A 17,095-nucleotide genomic window follows, 5' to 3' on the forward strand; every position below is an offset into this window, starting at 1 on the left:
GAAGGTACTGAAACGGCAGCATCCTGGAGAAGGCCCAACCTGCGGGGGCCTTATATAGAGTAGGGAAGGGGCGGGACTCAACCGCCTGGCAATCCCTTCATTGGGAGCAGTTGACTACTGGGCCACCATTGGAGGGGTCTGTGCCCGTGAGTGGCTCATCCTTTGCAGAACAAACACCGTACCTGCTTGGCAGAGTGCGTGGGTTGTGGAGGGGGGGTTCTTCGGGAGGTGGTGGCATGAAAAACCCAGTCAGGAAGGACCGAAAAGGAATCTCGGGTACTCCAAGGGACCCAGGGGATGGGAGAGCTAGGGTACGGCCTAGGTGATTGTTTAAAAAGAAGGAAAAATAAACCGAACTAAAAGTTTCCCGATCCAACATTCTGTCCCCATGAGGCGGGAATTAAAACAAATTTCTTTCGGTTTGTACAGTGAGGACCCAACGAGACTGGAACTGGGACCCTGCCGATTTTCAACTGTCCATCCCAAGAGGTGGACCCCGGGAAGAGTGCCCTAAATCCCACAGGGAAATAAAATTGAAAAAAAACCACGATGGTCCCCAAAATAATAGAGGGGTTTAAAACATGCCTTAGAAACCTCAGAACCAGAAAAAGAACCGAAATGAAAAAGTAATTGGCGTTTTGATTTCCTCTTAAATTTATTTAATTTAAGAGGAAATCAAAAAGCCAATGCATCATCTGACTATGAATATCCATGGTGTCCCGTGAAGGGAGGTGCTTCCTTTAGAGGATGGACAAAGCAACTTGCCGGCCCGAAAAATCTTTCGTGTTTTAGGGATTTTTTGAATGGCCCATCCACCTTCCTTCCAGCGTTGGGGTGGACACAAGGCTAGCCGGGCAACCCAACCGAATCTGTTCCATTTTCCCGAGTGATCTCCATCGATTTTCAAGGAAATCAAAGTATCTCTGGACATCTAGAATATTGATACCCTTTATCCTCCCATCAGGAATTCCAAATTACCAGCCAAAAATCAATCTGTTCACCGCTGGGGACAGAAAACCGGTTTAGGCCCCCACACGGTGATTTAAGGTTACCCTGTGGCCCTGTGGCCCCCAATCGCACTTTCGGGCATGTGTGGGCAAGTTGGTCGCGCAGAAGAAGGCATTGGTAAACCACTTCTTTATCTTTACCAAGAAAACTCTGCCAGAATGATCGCAGGTGGAGAGTGGGGTGTTCTGGGAGATATGCGTCCATAGAATTGCTATGGGTCAGAAAAGACTCGTCGGCATAAGACAAGTCAAGAATACATTTCATAGAAGCAGCATGGCCTAGTGGAAAGAGCGAGGCCCAGGGAGTCAGAGAACCTGGGTTGTAATCCCAGCCCTTCCAGATGCTTGCTTTGACACCTTGAGCAAGTCACTTAACTACTCTATGCTTTAATTTCCTTAACTGTAAAATGGAGATCAAGTACCTGTTCTCCTTCCAGCTTAGACTATGAGCCCCAGTGTGATTGGGACTGTGTTCAACCTGATTAAATAAGCCCCAGTACTTAGAATAGTGACTGACACATAATAAAGGCTCAACAAATACCTCGATGATGATGATAATAATACTATAGTGCTTTTACTTTTCTGAAGCACTTTCAGGTCAGTTGTCTCATTTTATCTTCCCAACATCTCTGTGAAACAAGGAGAGGCAGACATTTTTATCCCCGTTTTACACGTAAGACAAAGAGGTCCAGAGAAGTTAAGTGATTCAGCCAAGGTCACCCAGCAGGTTAGCAGCAGAACCAGGATAAGAACCCAGCAAAATGTGCTTTCCACTACGCCACGGGCTTGACTTAGGCCCCAAAGACCAGCCTCCCTGTGTTCTGCCCTCTTACATTCTGAGGCCCAATCAGTGACATGCAGACGGAACCTGAGGCAGTGCAAGGCCTACCCTACACGCCTAATCTGTCCAGTACTGACGGCGGTGGCCTGAGAAAGCAGAGACTTGAACCTGCAAAGATTAAATGGGATGGGTACTTTAACTTTTTGCCAAGAAAGATAATAGAAGACGGGCCTGAGAGTCAGAAGGAAATAGGTTTTAATCCCGCTTCCACCATATGTCTGCTGTGTGATCTTGGGCAGGTCACCTGACCTCTCAGTGCCCCAGTTACCCCATCTGCAAAATGGGGATTAAAAGTGTCCCTCTGTATATCCTGGTCCTGGTCTCCTTCCTCCAGGCCCTGGTCCTTCTCTCTATCCCAGACTTGGGTCCCCTCTACCTCCCGTCCCTGGTCCCCCTGTCTCCCAGCCCAGGTTACCCGTCTACCTCCCTGCCCTGCTCCCTCAGTTTCCCATCTCAGGTACCTCTTTGCCTCCCAGGTCGGGTCCCCCTCTACCACCCTGCCTTGGTCCCCCTTTGCCACCCTGCCCTGGTCCCCCTCTGCCTCCCGGCCCTGGTCCCCCCTGTTCCCGGCCCTGGTCTCCCTCTACCTTCCAGCCCAGGTACACCTCTGCCTCCCAGACCAGGTACCCCTCTGCCGCCTGGCCCTGGACCCCCTCTGTCTCCCGGCCCTGGTCCCCCGTCTCCCGTCCCAGGTACCCCTCTGCCTCCTGGCCCTGGTTCCTCCTTACCATCCTGCCCTGATCCCCCTCTGCCTCCCGCACCTTGTCCCTCTGTACCTCCCGCCCCTTGTTCCCGTCTGCCTCCCTGCCCTGGTCCCCCTGCCTTCCAGTCCAGGTGCCCCTCTGCCTTCTGGCCCTGGTCGTCCTCTGTCTACCTGCCTTCGTACCCATCTGCCTCCTGGCCCTGGTCCCCCTCGGACACCCGACCATGCCCCCCCGCTCATTTTTACTCTGGTCCCCTTTCTTCTCTCGGCCCAGGTACCCCTCTGGCTCCTGACCCTGGTCCACCTCTGTCTCCTGGCCCTGGTCCCCCAACTCCAGACCCAGATATCCCTCTGCCTCCTGGATCTAGCCCCCTCTGCCTACCTGCCCTGGTCCAAATCTGCCTCCCAGCCCTGGTCCTCCTCTGCCTCCCGGCCATGGTCCCCCGTCTCCGGGCCCGGGCACCCCTCTGCCTCCTAGCCCTGGTCCCTCTCTGGCACCAGGCCCTGGTCCCCCTCTGCCTCCCAGCCCTGGTCCCCCTGTCTCCTGGCCTAGGTAACCCTCTGCCTTCTGGCCCTGGTCCGCCTCTGCATACCCGCCCTGGTCCCCATCAATCAATCAATCAATCAATCAATCGTATTTATTGAGCGCTTACTGTGCGCAAAGCACTGTACTAAGCGCTTGGGAAGTACAAGTTGGCAACATATAGAGACAGTCCCTACCCAACAGTGGGCTCACAGTCTGGAAGGAGGAGACAGAGAACAAAACCAAACATATTAACAAAATAAGATAACTAGAATTGATATGTTCAAGTAAAATACATCAATAAATAAGTAGAGTAATAAATATGTACAAACATATATACATATATACAGGTGCTGTGGGGAAGGAAAGGAGGTAAGATGGGGGGATGGAGAAGGCGACGAGGGGGAGAGGAAGGAGGGGGCTCAGTATGGGAAGGCCTCCTGGAGGAGGTGAGCTCTCAGTAGGGCCTTGAAGGGAGGAAGAGAGCTAGTTTGGCGGATGTTGGGAGGGAGGGCATTCCAGACCAGGGGGATGACGTGGGCCGGGGGTCGACGGCGGGACAGGCGAGAACGAGGCATGGTAAGGAGATTAGTGGCAGAGGGGCAGAGGGTGCGGGCTGGGCTGTAGTAGGAGAGAAGGGAGGTGAGGTAGGAGGGGGCGAGGTGATGGAGAGCCTTGAAGCTGAGGGTGAGGAGTTTCTGCCTGATGTGTAGGTTGATTGGTAGCCACTGGAGATTTTTGAGGAGGGGAGTAACATGTCCAGATTGTTTCTGGACAAAGACAATCCGGGCAGCGGCGTGAAGTATGGATTGAAGTGGGGAGAGACAGGAGGATGGGAGATCAGAGAGGAGGCTGATACAGTGGTCCAGACGGGATAGGATGAGAGCTTGAACGAGCAGGGTAGTGGTTTGGATGGAGAGGAAAGGGCGGATCTTGGCAACGTTGCGGAGCTGAGACCGGCAGGTTTTGGTGATGGCATGGATGTGAGGGGAGAACGAGAGAGTGGAGTCGAGGATGACACCAAGGTTGCGGGCTTGTGAGACGGGAAGGATTGTAGTGCTGTCAAAAGTGATGGGAAAGTCAGGGAGACGGCAGGGTTTGGGAGGGAAGACAAGGATTTCAGTCTTGGACATGTTGAGTTTTAGGTGGCGGGCAGACATCCAGATGGAGATGTCCTGAAGGCAGGAGGAGACGTGAGCCTGGAGGGAGGGGGAGAGAGCAGGGGCAGAGATGTAGATTTGGGTGTCATCAGCGTAGAGATGATAGTTGAAGCCGTGGGAGCGAATGAGGTCACCAGGGGAGTGAGTGTAGATCGAGAAAAGAAGGGGACCAAGAACTGAACCTTGGCTAACCCCCACAGTAAGGGCATCGGAGGGGGAGGAGGAGCCTGCAAAAGAGACTGAGAATGAACGACCGGAGAGATAAGAGGAGAACCAGGAGAGGACAGAGTCTGTGAAGCCAAGGTTGGATAGCGTGTTGAGGAGAAGGGGGTGGTCCACAGTGTTAACCCGCGTTGACTCAGGATCAACAACACAAACTCCGACAGAGCCAAAGCCCCTCTGGCCGGGAGGCAGAGGGGTACCTAGACCAGGAGAAAGGGTACCAGATGGGGAAAAGGGACCAGGATGCATCCAGGAGGAGATAGGGTACCTAGGCCAGGAGTCAGAGGGGGAATCGGGCTGAGAGTTGGGGGAGACCAGTACAGGGAGGTAGAGGGTGACCAGGGCTGGGTGGCAGTGGGGGACCAGGGCTGGGAGTCAGAGGGGGACCAGGGCCGCAGGCTGAGGTGGACCATGGCCGGGAGGCAGAGGTGGACCGTCCCCGGGAGGCAGAGGGGTACCTGGACCGGGAAACAGGGGGACCAGTGCCGGGAGGTAGAGGGGTACCTGGGTCAGGAGACAGGGAGACCAGAGTGGGCAGGTAGAGGGGACCCAGGGCTGCAACGGAGAGGAGGACCAGGGCCTTGAGGTCAGGGAGTCCAAGGCCGGGATGCACAAAGGGAGCAGGGAGAAGGAAGACAGGTCCGAGAGGCAAGGGGACCTAGGCCGCGAGGTAGAGGGGACTCAGGCGGGATGGAGAGAGGGGCCAGGGCCTGGCGGTAGAGGGAGACCAGTGCTGACAGGCACAGGGGAACCAGGGACTGGAGGCAGAGGGGGACCAGAGCAGGGAGGCAGAGGGGTCCTTGGGCCGGCAGACAGGGGGACCAAGGCCGAGAGGCTTAGGGGGACCAGGGCCGAGAGGCAGGGGTGGATCAGGGCAGGGTGGCAGAGGGGGACAGGGACCGGGAGGCAGAGGGGTGCCTGGGCCAGGAAACGGGGACGACGACCAGGAGGCCAAGAGGCAAAATCTCCTCACCCTCGACTTCAAGGCTCTCCATCACTTCGCTCCCTCCTACCTCACCTCCCTTCTCTCCTTCTACAGCCCAGCCCGCACCCTCCGCTTCCCTGCCGCTAATCTCCTCACTGTGCCACGTTCTGGCCTGTCCCACCGTCGACCCCAGGCCCACGTCATCCCCCTGGCCCGGAATGCCCTCCCTCCACACATCCGCCAAGCTAACTCTCTTCCTCTCTTCAAAGCCCTACTGAGAGCTCACCTCCTCCAGGAGGCCTTCTCAGACTGAGCCCCCTCCTTCCTCTCCCCCTCCTCCCCCTTCCCATCCCCCCTGCCTTACCTTCTTCCCCTCCCCACAGCACCTGCATATACGTATATATGCTTGTACGTATTTATTACTCTATTTATTCTATTCGTACATAGTCATTTTGTTTATTTTATTGTGTTAAAATGTTTTGTTCTGTTGTCTCTCTCCCCCTTCTAGACTGTGAGCCCGCTGTTGGGTAGGGGCCGTCTCTATATGTTGCCAACCTGTACTTCCCAAGCGCTTAGTACGGTGCTCTGCACACAGTAAGCACTCAATAAATACGGTTGAATGAATGAGTGAGGCAGAGGGGGACCAGGGTCGGGACACGGGCAGCAGGGCTGGATGGTATATCTGACCAGGGGCTGGGATGGAGAGGGGGACACGGGCCTGGAAGCAGAGGGGTACCAGGGCCTGGAGGCATAGTGGGACCAGGGCCAGTAGGCAGAGGGGGACCAGGGCCAAAAGGCAGAGGGGTACCTGGGCCGGGAGACAGGGGGATTAGGTCCAGGAGCCAGAGGGGAACCTGTGCCGGGAGACAGACGATCCAGGGCCGAACTTCCCAGGCGCTTAGTATAGTACTCTGTGCACAGTAAGAGCTCAATAAATATGATTGAATGAATGAAAGGCAGAGGGTAACCAGGAATGAGATGTAGGTGGGAACAAGGGAAGGGAGGCAATGGGGGATCCGGACCAGGAGGCAGAGGAGGCAGAGGAGGGCGGGGAGGCAGAGTGGGACCAGGGCCGGGAGGCAGAATGGTACTTGGGTCGGGGGACAGGCAGACCAGGGCCGCAGATAGAGGTGAACCAGGGCCGGGATGGAGAGAGACCCAAGGGCCTGGAGGTAGGAGACCAGAACTGGGAAGCACAGAGGGACCATGGCCGGGAGCCAGAGGGAGACCGGAGCAGGGCGGCAGAGGGGGACCAGGGCAAAGAGAGCTGAATGGTCCCTGGGCCGGGAGACAAGGCGACCAGGGCCTGGTGGTGGAGGGGAGCCAGGGCCTGGGAGGAGAGAGACCCAAGGACCTGGAGGTGGAAGGAGACCAGGGTCTGGAGGCACAGAGGGTCCAGGGCCGGGAGGCAGACGGGGACCAGGGCCAGGAGGCAGTGTGGTACCTGGGCCATGACACAGAGGTACCAGAACAGTGAGGCAGAAGGGTACCTTGTCCAGGAGACAGGGGACCAAGCCTGGAAGGTAGTGGGTGATGAGGACTGAGAGGTGAGGTGGACTGGGGCAGGGAGACATAGGGGAACAAGGGCCGGGAGGTAGAGGGAACTCTGGGCTGGGACGGAGAGAGACCCGAGGTCCTGAAGGTAGAAGAAAAACGGGTCCGGGAGGCACTTATGGACGAGGGCTGAGAGGAAGAAGGGGACCAGGGCTGGGAGGTAGAGGGGACCCAGGGCCGGGACGGAAAGAGACCCAAGGGCCTGGAGGTAGAAGAAGACGAGGGCCGGGAGGCACAGAGCTACCAGGGCCTGGAGGCAGATGTGGACCAGGGCAATGTGGCAGAAGGCGACCATGGACAGGAGGCAGAGGGTTACCTGGGCTGGGAGAAAGGGGATCAGGGCCTGGAGGAAGAGTGGGACCAGAGCCGGGAGTTAGAGGGGTACATGGCCGGGAGGCACAGGGGGCCCAGGGCCAGGAGGCAGAGGAGTACCTGGGCCAGAAGACAGGCGGACCAGGACAGGGAGGCAGAGGGGTACCTGGGCCTGGAGACAGAGTGACCAGGGCCGAGACGCAGGGGGGGATCAGGTCCAGGAGGCCGAGGAGCACCTGGGCTGGGAGACGGGATCCAGGGCCGGGAGGCAGAGCGGGACCAGGGCCAGGAGGCAGTGCGGTACCTGGGCCGGGAGGCAGAGGGCGACTAGGACTGAGAGGCGGGAGGTACCAGGGCAGAGAGGCAGAGGGGGGCCAGGACTGGGAGGCAGAGGGGGACCTGGCTCGGAGGGTGAAGGGGATCCACGGCTAGGAGGCAGAGGGGTGCCTGGACCGGGAAACAAAGGAACCAGGACTAGGAGGTAGTGGGGTACCTGGACCAGAAGTCATGCGGACTAGGGCTGGTTTGTAGAGGGGAACTAGAGCTGGGAAAGGGAGAGGGCCCAAGGCCTGGAGTTAGAGGGAGACCAGGGCCGGGAGGCACAGAGGGACCAGGACTGGGAGACAGAGGGGAACCAGGGCGGGGAGTCAGAGGGGGACCAGGGCCAGGAGGCAGAGGGGTACCTGGGCCAGGAGACAGGGGGACGGCTGACGGGAGGCAGAGGGGTACCGGGCTGGCAGTCAGGGGGACCAGGGCCGAGCAGCAGAGGGAGACCAGGGCCGGGAGGCAGGGGGACCAGGGCCGGGAGGCAGGGGGACCAGGGCCAGGATGCAGGGGGTTACCTTGGCCGGGAGACACGGGGACAAAGGCCGGGGGGTAGAGGGGTTACGTGGCCCAGGAGACCCGGGGACCAGGGTCGGTACGTAGAGGGGTACTTGGGCCCATAGACAGAGGGACCAGGGCCAAAAGGCAGATTGGGACCACACCTGAGGCAGAGGGATACCAGGACCGAGACACAGGAAGGAACCCGAGCCGGGAGACAGAGGGGCACCTGGGCTGGGAGACGGGGTTCAGGGCTGGGAGGCAGAGGGGTACCTGGAAGGGAGACGGGGGACCAGGGTCGGGAAGCAGAGGGGAGCAGGACCTGGAGGCAGAGGGGGACCTGGGCTGGGAGATGGAGGACCAAGGTAGGGAAGCAGAGGGGACCAGGGCCGGGAGGCAGAGGGGCATCATGGCCCGGAAACGGGGACCAGGGCCGGGAGGCAGAGGGGGACAAGGGCCAGGAGGCAAAGTGGTACCTGGGCCCAGAGGCAAAGGGCGACCAGGGCCGAGAAGCGAGGGGGGACCAGGGTCGGGGCACAGAGGGGCCGGGAGATGGGGACGAGGGCCGGGAAGCGGTGGGGACAAGGTCAGAGAGGCAGAGGGGAGTCAGCGCCGGGTGAAGGAGGGGGACCAGGGCCGTTAGACAGAGGTACCAGGACCGGGAGGCAGAGGGTTACCTGGGCTGGGAGACGGGGACCAGTGCTGGGAGTCAGAGGGGTACCTGTGCACGGAGACAGTGAGATTAGGGCTGAGAAGCAGAGGGGAACCAGGGCCGAGAGGCGGGCGGCCACCAGGTCAGACAGGCAGAGGCAGACCAGGGCCGGGAAGCAGAGGGGGCCAGAACGTGAACGCAGAGGGGGACCAGGGCCGGGAGACAGAGTGGGACCAGGGCTGGGAGGCAGAGAGGCACCAGAGCAGGGAAAGGGAGATCAGGCTGGCAGGCATAGGTGTATTTCCCTGCCCTTGTCCCCCACCCCTCCTGCTTCTCGGACATAAAGGAAAACTAGGGCCGAAAGTCAGAGGGGAACCAGGGACGTATGTCAAGGGGTGACCAAGGCAGGGAGCCAGAGGGGGACCAGGGCCGGGAGGCAGTGGGGGACCAGGGCCGGGAGGCAGTGGGAGACCAGGGTGGGGAGGCAGAGGGGGACCATGGCCAGGATTTAGAAGGGTACCTGGGCCAGAAGACCTGGGAAACAGGGCCCGGAAGTTGAGGGGATGCAGGACTGGGAGGCAGAGGGGGACCCCGGCAGGCCGGCAGTGGGGGACAAGGGCCAGGAGGCAGAGGGGTACCTGGGCTGGGAGACGGGGGACCAGGGCCGGGAGGAAGAGGGGGACCAAGGCCAGGGGCAGAGCGGTACCCTGGCCGGAAGGCAAAGAGCGACCAGGGACGAGAAGTAGGGACCAGGGCCGACAGGCAGAGGAGTTACTCTGCCTCCCTGCCCTTGTCCCCCTGCTTCCTGGAACTAAAGGGAAACTAGGGTTGGCAGGCTCAGGGGAACCAGGGATGGGAAGCAGAGAGGGACCAGAAAAGGGTGGTACGGGGGATTCGGGCTAAGAGGAGGGGGGGCCCAAGGCAGGGAGGTAGAGGGGGACCAGGGCCAGCAGCCAGAGGGGTACGTGGGCCGAGGGGAAAAAGGGGACCAGGGTCGAAAAGCGGGAGGGACAATGGCAGGCAGAGGGGGACCAGGGCCAGGGGACAAGGGCAGCCAGGGCTCTGGAGACAGGGGGACCAGGGCCTGGAAGTAGAGGGGACCCAGGGCCAGGATGGAGAGAGACCCAAGGGCCTGGAGGTAGAAGACCAGGGCCGGGAGGCACCGAGGGGGACCAGGAAAGGGCGGCAGAGGGGGACCCAGGCTAGGAGGCATAGGGCTTCCTGGGCCGGGAGGCAGAGGGGGCCCAGGGCTGAGAGACGGGGAGTACTGGGGCACGAAGGCATAGGAGGACGATGGCCGGGAGGCAGAGGGGGAACAACGTAGGGAGACAGGGAGGACCAGGGCCAGGAGGCAGAGGGGTACCTGGGGTGGGAGACAGGGGGACCAGGGCCGGCAAGTAGAGGGGACCCAGGTCCGTGACGGAGAGAGATCCAAGAACCTGGAACTAGAAGGAGAGCCGGGCCGGGAGGCACAGAGGGACGAGGGCCGGGAGGCAACGGAGGACCAGGGCAGGGTGGCAGATGGAGATCAGTGTCAGGAGGTAAAGGGGTACCTGGGCTGGAAAACAGGGGGACCAGGGCCGGGAGACAGAGGGGGTCCAGTGCCAGGAGGAAGAGGGGTACCTGGGTCGGAAGGCAGATGGGGACCAGTTCCAGGAGGAAGAGGGTTACGTGGGTCGGAAGGCAGAGGGGGACCAGGACCGAGAAGCCGGGGAGACCAGGGCAGGGAAGTAGAAGGGGAGCAGGGTAGGGAGGCAGAAGGGGACAACGGCTGGGCGGCAGAGGGGGACCAGGCCTAGGAGGCAGAGGGGTACCTGTGCCGGGAGAAGGGGGACCGGGGCCGGGAGACAGAGGGGGTCCAGGGTCAGGAGGCAGAGGGATACCTGGTCCAGGAGGCAGAGGGTTACCTGGTCCAGGAGGCAGAAGGGTACCTGGTCTAGGAGGTAGAGTGGTACCTGGTCCTGAAGGCAGAGTGGTCCCTGGACTGGAAGGCAGAGGGGGACCAGGGCCAAGAAACAGGGAGGGGGGGGGACCAGGTCAGGGAGGTAGAAGGGGACCCTGGCTGGGAGGCAGGGGGTGACCTGGGTAGGGGGGCAGAGGGAGACCAGGACCAGGAGCCAGCGGGGTACGGGGGCCGAGAGGAAAAAGGGGACCAGGGTCGAAAAGCGGGAGGGACAATGGCAGGCAGAGGGGGACCAGGACCAAGGGACAAGGGCAGCCAGGGCTCTGGAGACAGGGGGACCAGGGCCAGGAGGTAGAGGGGACCCAGGGCCAGGATGGAGAGAGACCCAAGGGCCTGGAGTTAGAAGACCAGGGCCGGGAGGCACCGAGGGGGACCAGGAAAGGGCGGCAGAGGGGCACCCGGGTCAGGAGGCATAGGGCTACCTGGCCCGGGAGGCAGTGGGGGACCAGGGATGAGAGACGGGGGGTACTGGGGCAGGAAGTAATAGGAGGACGATGGCCGGGAGGCAGAGGGGGACAAGGGTAGGGAGGCAGGGGGGACTAGGGCCAGGAGCCAGAGGGGCACCTGGGGCGGGAGACAGGGGGGCCAGGGCCGGCAAGTAGAGGGGACCCAGGGCCGTGACGGAGAGAGACCTAAGAACCTAGAACTAGAAGGAGAGCCGGGCCGGGAGGCAGCGGAGAACCAGGGCAGGGTGGCAGATGGGGACCAGTGCCAGGAGGCAAAGGGGTACCTGGGCTGGGAAACAGGGGGACAAGTGACGGGAGGAAGAGGGGTAACTGGGTCGGAAGGCAGAGGGGGACCAGGACCGAAAAACAGGGGGGACCAGGGCAGGGAGGTAGAAGGGGAGCCGGGAAGGGAGGCAGAGGGGGACCACGGCAGGGCGGTAGAGGGGTAACTGTGCCGGGAGAAGGGGGACCGCGGCCGTGAGACAGAGGGGTCCAGGGCCAGGAGGCAGAGGGGTACCTGGTCCAGGAGGCAGAGGGGTACCTGGTCCAGGAGGCAGAAGGGTACCTGGTCTAGGAGGTAGAGGGGTACCTGGTCCGGAAGGCAGAGGGGTACCTGGGCTGGAAGTCAGAGGGGGACCAGGGCCAAGAAACGGGGGGAGGGCAGGGCAGGGAGGTAGAGGGGGAGCAGGGCCGGGAGGCAGTGGAAGTCCAGGCCTGAGTGGCAGGGCGAACCAGGACAGGGATGCAGAGGGGGAGCAGGGATGGGAGGCAGCGGTGGTCCAGGATGTGGAAGCATAGGAGGACCAGCGCCAGGAAGTAGAGAGGGCTACATTGGTTGGGAGACAAGGGGACCAGGTCTGGGAGGTAGATTGGACCCCGTGACAGGACGGTGAGTGACCCGAGGGCCTGGCGGTAGAAGGAATCCAAGGCCTGGGATCAGGGCCAGGAAGCAGAAGAGTAAGTGGACCGGGAGACGGGAGACCAGAGCTTGGAGGCAGAGGGTGACCTAGACCAAGAGGCAGAGGGGTACCTGGGCAGAGAGGCAAAGCGGGGCCGGGGGGGCGGCAAGGGCAGGGAGGCAGAGGAAGACCAGGGTCAGGAGGCCGTTGGGGACCAGGGAAGGTAGGCAAAAGGGGACTAGGTCCAGGAGGCAGAGGGGTACTTGGGTCGGGAGTTGGGGGACCAGGGCCAGAGGGATCCTGGGTCAGTAGTCAGAGGGTGACCACGGCCGGCAGACAGAGGGGTACCTGGACCGGGAAACAAAGGGACTAGGGCCGGGAGATAAGGGCTACCTGGGCTGGAGGTCATGGGGACCAGGACCGGTTGGTAGAGGGGAACCAGGGCTGTGAAGGAGAGGGCCCAGGTCCTGGAGGTAGAGGTGCACCAGGGCGGGGAGGGAGAGAGGGACCAGGGCCAGGAGGCAGAGGGGTACCTGGGCCGGGAGACAAGGGATCCATGGCCTGGAGGCAGAGGGCTACCTGGGCCGGCAGTCAGGGGGACCAGGGCTGAGTGGCAGAGGGGAACCAGAGCCGAGTGGCAGAGGGGGACCAAGGCCGAGAGACGGGGGGACCAGGGCCTGGAGGCAGAGGGGGACTACGGCAGGGAGACAGAGTGGTACCTGGGCCGGGAGACAGGGAGACCAGTGCTGGAAGGCAGTGGGGGACCTGGCCCGGGAAGCAGAGCGGGACCAGGGCCGGGAGGCATACGGATACCTGGGCTGGGAGATATTGGTACCAGGGATGGGAAGTAGAGAAGACCCAGGGCCTGGAGGTAGAGGGAGACCAGGGCCGGGAAGCACAGAGGGACCAGTGCCCAGAGGCAGAGGGAGATCACGACAGGGCGGCAGAAGGGGGCCAATGCCGGGAGGCAGAGGGATACATGGGCTGGGGGGCAGAGGGTTACCTCGGTTGGGAGACAGAAGGGGACCAGAGCAGGGGTGCAGAGGGGTACCTGGGCCAAGAGACGGGGACCAGTGTTGGACGGTAGAGGGGACCCAGGGCCGGGACGGAGAGAGACCCAAGGGCCTGGAATTAGAGGAAAACTGGGGCCGGGAGGCACAGAGGGACCTGGGCCGGGTGGCATATGGGGACCAGGGCCGGGTGGCATATGGGGACCAGGGCCAGGAGGCAGAGGGGTACCTGGGCCAGGAGACCTGGGGGACCACGGTCTGGAGGTAGAGGGGACAGACGGCCGGGATGCAGAAGGGGACCAGGGCCGGGAAGCAGAGAGGGACCAGGGACAGGAGGCAGAGAGGTTACTGGGCCAGGAGGAAGACGGGGATCAGGGCCGATAAGCTGAGCGGACCAGGGTATGGAGGCAGTGGCAGACCTGGGCCGGGAGGCAGATGGAGACCAAGGCCGGGAGTCAGAGGTGATAGTTGGGCCAGAAGACCCCGGGACCAGTGTCGGGAGGTAGAGAAGTACCTGTGCCGAGAGACATGGGGACCAGGCCCGGGATGTAGAGGGGTACCTGGGCCCATAGACAGAGGGAACAGGGCCGAGAGGCAGAGGGGGACCACAGCCGAGAGGCAGAGGGGGACCAGGGCCAGGAAGCAGTGAGGTACATGGGCCGGGAGGCAGAGGGGAACCAGGGCTGAGAGGCGGGAGGGACCATGGCAAGGACGCAGAGGGGGACCAGGACTTGGAGGCAGAGGGGTCCTGGGTCAGGAGTCAGGGGGACCAGGACCAGATCGGACCAGGACCAGAAGGTGGAGCGGAACCAGGGCCAGGAGGCCAAGGGGTGCCTGGGTTTGGAGACGGGGACCAGGGCCAGGAGTTAGAGGGGACCTAGTGCCGGGATGGAGAGAGACCCAAGGGCCTGGAAGTAGAAGGAGACCAGGGCCGGGAGGCAGAGGGGGACCAGGGCTGGGCGGCAAGGGGGACCAGGGCAAGAATGTAGGGGGGACCAGGCCTGGGCGGCAGGGGGGACCAGGTCCGGGAGGCTGAGGGTTACCTGGGCTGGGAGACGGGCCCGGGAGGTAGAGGGGAACCAGAGCCGGGACAGAGATAAACCAAAGGGCCTGGAAGTAGAAGGAGACAAGGGCTGGGAGGCACAGAGGGTCCAGTGCCTGAAGGTAGAGGGGGACAAGGGCCAGGAGGCAGAGGGGTACCTGAGCCATGAGACGGGGACCAGAGCCGGAGGTAGAGGGGACCCAGGGCCGGGAGGGAGAGAGACCCAAGAGCCTGGAGGTAGAAGGATGCAAGGGCCGGGAGACATAGAGGGACTAGGGCCATGAGACAGCGTGTGACCAGAGCAGGGCGGCAGAGGGGGACCAAGGCCAGGCAGCAGAGGGGGACTTGGACTGGAAGGCATAGGGATCAGGGCAATGAGGCAGAGGGGTACTTGGATTGGGACATGGGCGTCCAGGGCCGGGGGGGCATTGGGAGACCATGGCCAGGAGGCAGAGGGGTACCTAGGCCCGGACATGGGGTGACCAGGGTCAAAAGGTGGAGGGGACCCAGAGCTGGGATGGAGAGGGACCCAAGGGCCTGGAGGTAGAGGGAGACCTGGGCCAGGAGGAGAGGGTTACCTGGGCCAGGAGACAAGAGGACCAGGGCCAGGAGGTAGAGGGGTCCCGAGGCTGGGACGGAGAGAGACCCAAGGGCCTGGAGGTAGAAGGAGACCATGGCAGGGAGGTACAGGGAGACCATGTCCGGAAAGCAGAGGGGGACCGAGGTAGAGCGGAAGAAGAGGAGCAGGACCAGGAGGCAGAGGGTTACCTGGGCCGGGAGAGCGTGGAACAGGTCAAAGAACGAGAGGGGGACCAGGGCCGGGAGACAGAGGGGGACCAGGGCAGGGTGGCAGGGGGGACAAGGGCCAGGAGGCAGAGGGGCACCCGAGCAGGGAGATGGGGAACCAGGGCCGAGAGGTAGAGTGGGACTAGGGCTGAGAAGCCAGGGGGACAAGGGCCTGGAGCCTGAAGTGTAACTGGGCATGCAGGCTGGGCGACCAGGGCCGAGAGGTAGCGTGGATCTAGGGCAAGGAGGCAAGGGCTACCATGGCCGGTAGACAGGGTACCAGGGCCAGGAGGAGGAGGTGGACCAGGGCCAGGAGGCTGAAGGGTACTTGGGCCGGGAGACAGGAGGACAAGGGCAGGGAGGCTGTGCGGTACTTGGGCTGGGAGACGGACGAACAGGGCGTGGAGGTAGAGGGAGTCCAGGGCCTAAAGACAGGGAGGGACCAGGGCCGGGAGGCAGAGGGTGACCAGGGCGGGGAGGTAGAGGGAGGCCAGGGCCAGGAGGCAGAGGACTACCTGGTCCAGCAGACATAGGGACAAGGGCAGGGAGGCAAAGGGGTAGTTGGGCTGGGAGACGAGGGACCAGGCCCAGGAGGCATAGGGGTACCAGGGCCTGACGGTAGACAACGGGATTAGGTCCACGAGGTAGAGGGGACCCAGGGCAAGGACACAGGGAGACTCAAGGGCCTGGAGGTAGAAGGATACCAGGGCCTGGAGCCATTGAGGGTCCAGGGCCTGGAGGCCCCGGGGGTCCAGGGCCGGGAGGCCCAGAGAGACCAGGGCCGGGAGGCACAAGGGGAAGAGGGCAGGGCGGCAGAGGGGGACCAGAGCCTGCCAGGAGGCGGGGGGGGTGTAACTGGGCCGGGAGGCAGAGGGCGACCAGGGCCCAGAAGAATGGGGGACCAGGGCAGGGAGGGGGAGGGGGAGCAGGGTTGGGCGACATAGCGGGAACAGGGAGGGAAGGCAAAGGGGACCCAGGGCCAGGAAGCAGAGGGAGCAGAGCCGGGAGGTAGAGGGATTCCAGGGCCGGGATGGAGGGAGACCCAAAGGCCTGGACGTGGAAGGAGATCCTGGCCAGGAGGCAGAGGGGTACCTGGGCCGGGATACACGGGGACCAGGGCAGAGAGGTACCGGGGCTGGATGATAGGCATAGGGGGACCATGGCCAGGAGGTAGAGAGGTACCTGGGCCTGGAGGTAGAGGGAGATCAGGGCCAGGAGGCACAGAGGGACCAGAGCAGAGAGTTAGAGGGGGACCAGGGCAGGGTAACAGAGGTAGATCAGGTCCTGGAGGCAGAGGGGTTCCTGGACCGGGATACAGAGGGGGACCAGGGCCGATAAGCAGGGGGGAACAGTGCAAGGAGGCAAAGGGGGAGCAAGGCTGGGGGGCAGATGGGGGACGAGGGACAGGAGGCAGAAAAGGACCAGAGCTACGAAGCAGAGGGGTACCATGGCCGGGAGGCAGAGGGATATCTGGACGGGAGAACGGGGAACCAGGGCCGGGAGGTAGGGGGGACCCAGGGACGGGACGGTGAGAGGCCCAAGTGCCCGGAGGTAGAAGTAGACTAGGGCCCGGAGGCAGAGGGGGACCAGGGCCAAGAGGAGTGTGGGACCAGGGCAGTCAGGCAGAGGTCGAACCGGGCCGGGAGGCAGGGAGGGACCTGAGCAGGGAGGCGGAGGGGGACCTGAGCCAGGAGATGGGGAGATAAGGGCCGAGAGGTAGAGGAAACCCAGGGCTGTGACCTAGGCGATTGGAGGTAGAACGAGACCAGAGCCGGGAGGCACAGAGGGACCAGGGACCAGTGGAAGAGGGGGCCCAGGGTCAGGAGGAAGAGGGGTAGCTGGGCCAGGAAAGAGCGGGACCAGTGGCGAGAATTAGGGGGGACCAGAGCAGGGAGGTAGAGGGGGACCAGGGCCGGGAGGCAGAGGGGGCCCAGGGCCGGGAGGCAGAGGGGGCCCAGGGCCGGGGGGCAGAGGTGAAGCTGGGACAGGAAACTGCGGGACCAGTGCCAAGAAGTAGGGGAGACCAGAACAGGGAGGTAGAGGACAACCAGGGCCGGGAGGCAGATGGGGACCAGGGCCGGGAGGCAGAAGAGGACCAGGTCCAGGAGGCAAAGGTTACCTGGACAGGAAACAGGGGTACAGGGCCGGGAGTTAGAGAGGTACCTGGGCCCGGACGAAGACGGGACAAGGGACTGGGACGGAGAGAGACACTAGGGCCTGGAGATCTA

The sequence above is a fragment of the Tachyglossus aculeatus genome, unplaced genomic scaffold, assembly GCF_015852505.1.
Source record: "Tachyglossus aculeatus isolate mTacAcu1 unplaced genomic scaffold, mTacAcu1.pri SUPER_30, whole genome shotgun sequence".
Classification (NCBI taxonomy): domain Eukaryota; kingdom Metazoa; phylum Chordata; class Mammalia; order Monotremata; family Tachyglossidae; genus Tachyglossus; species Tachyglossus aculeatus.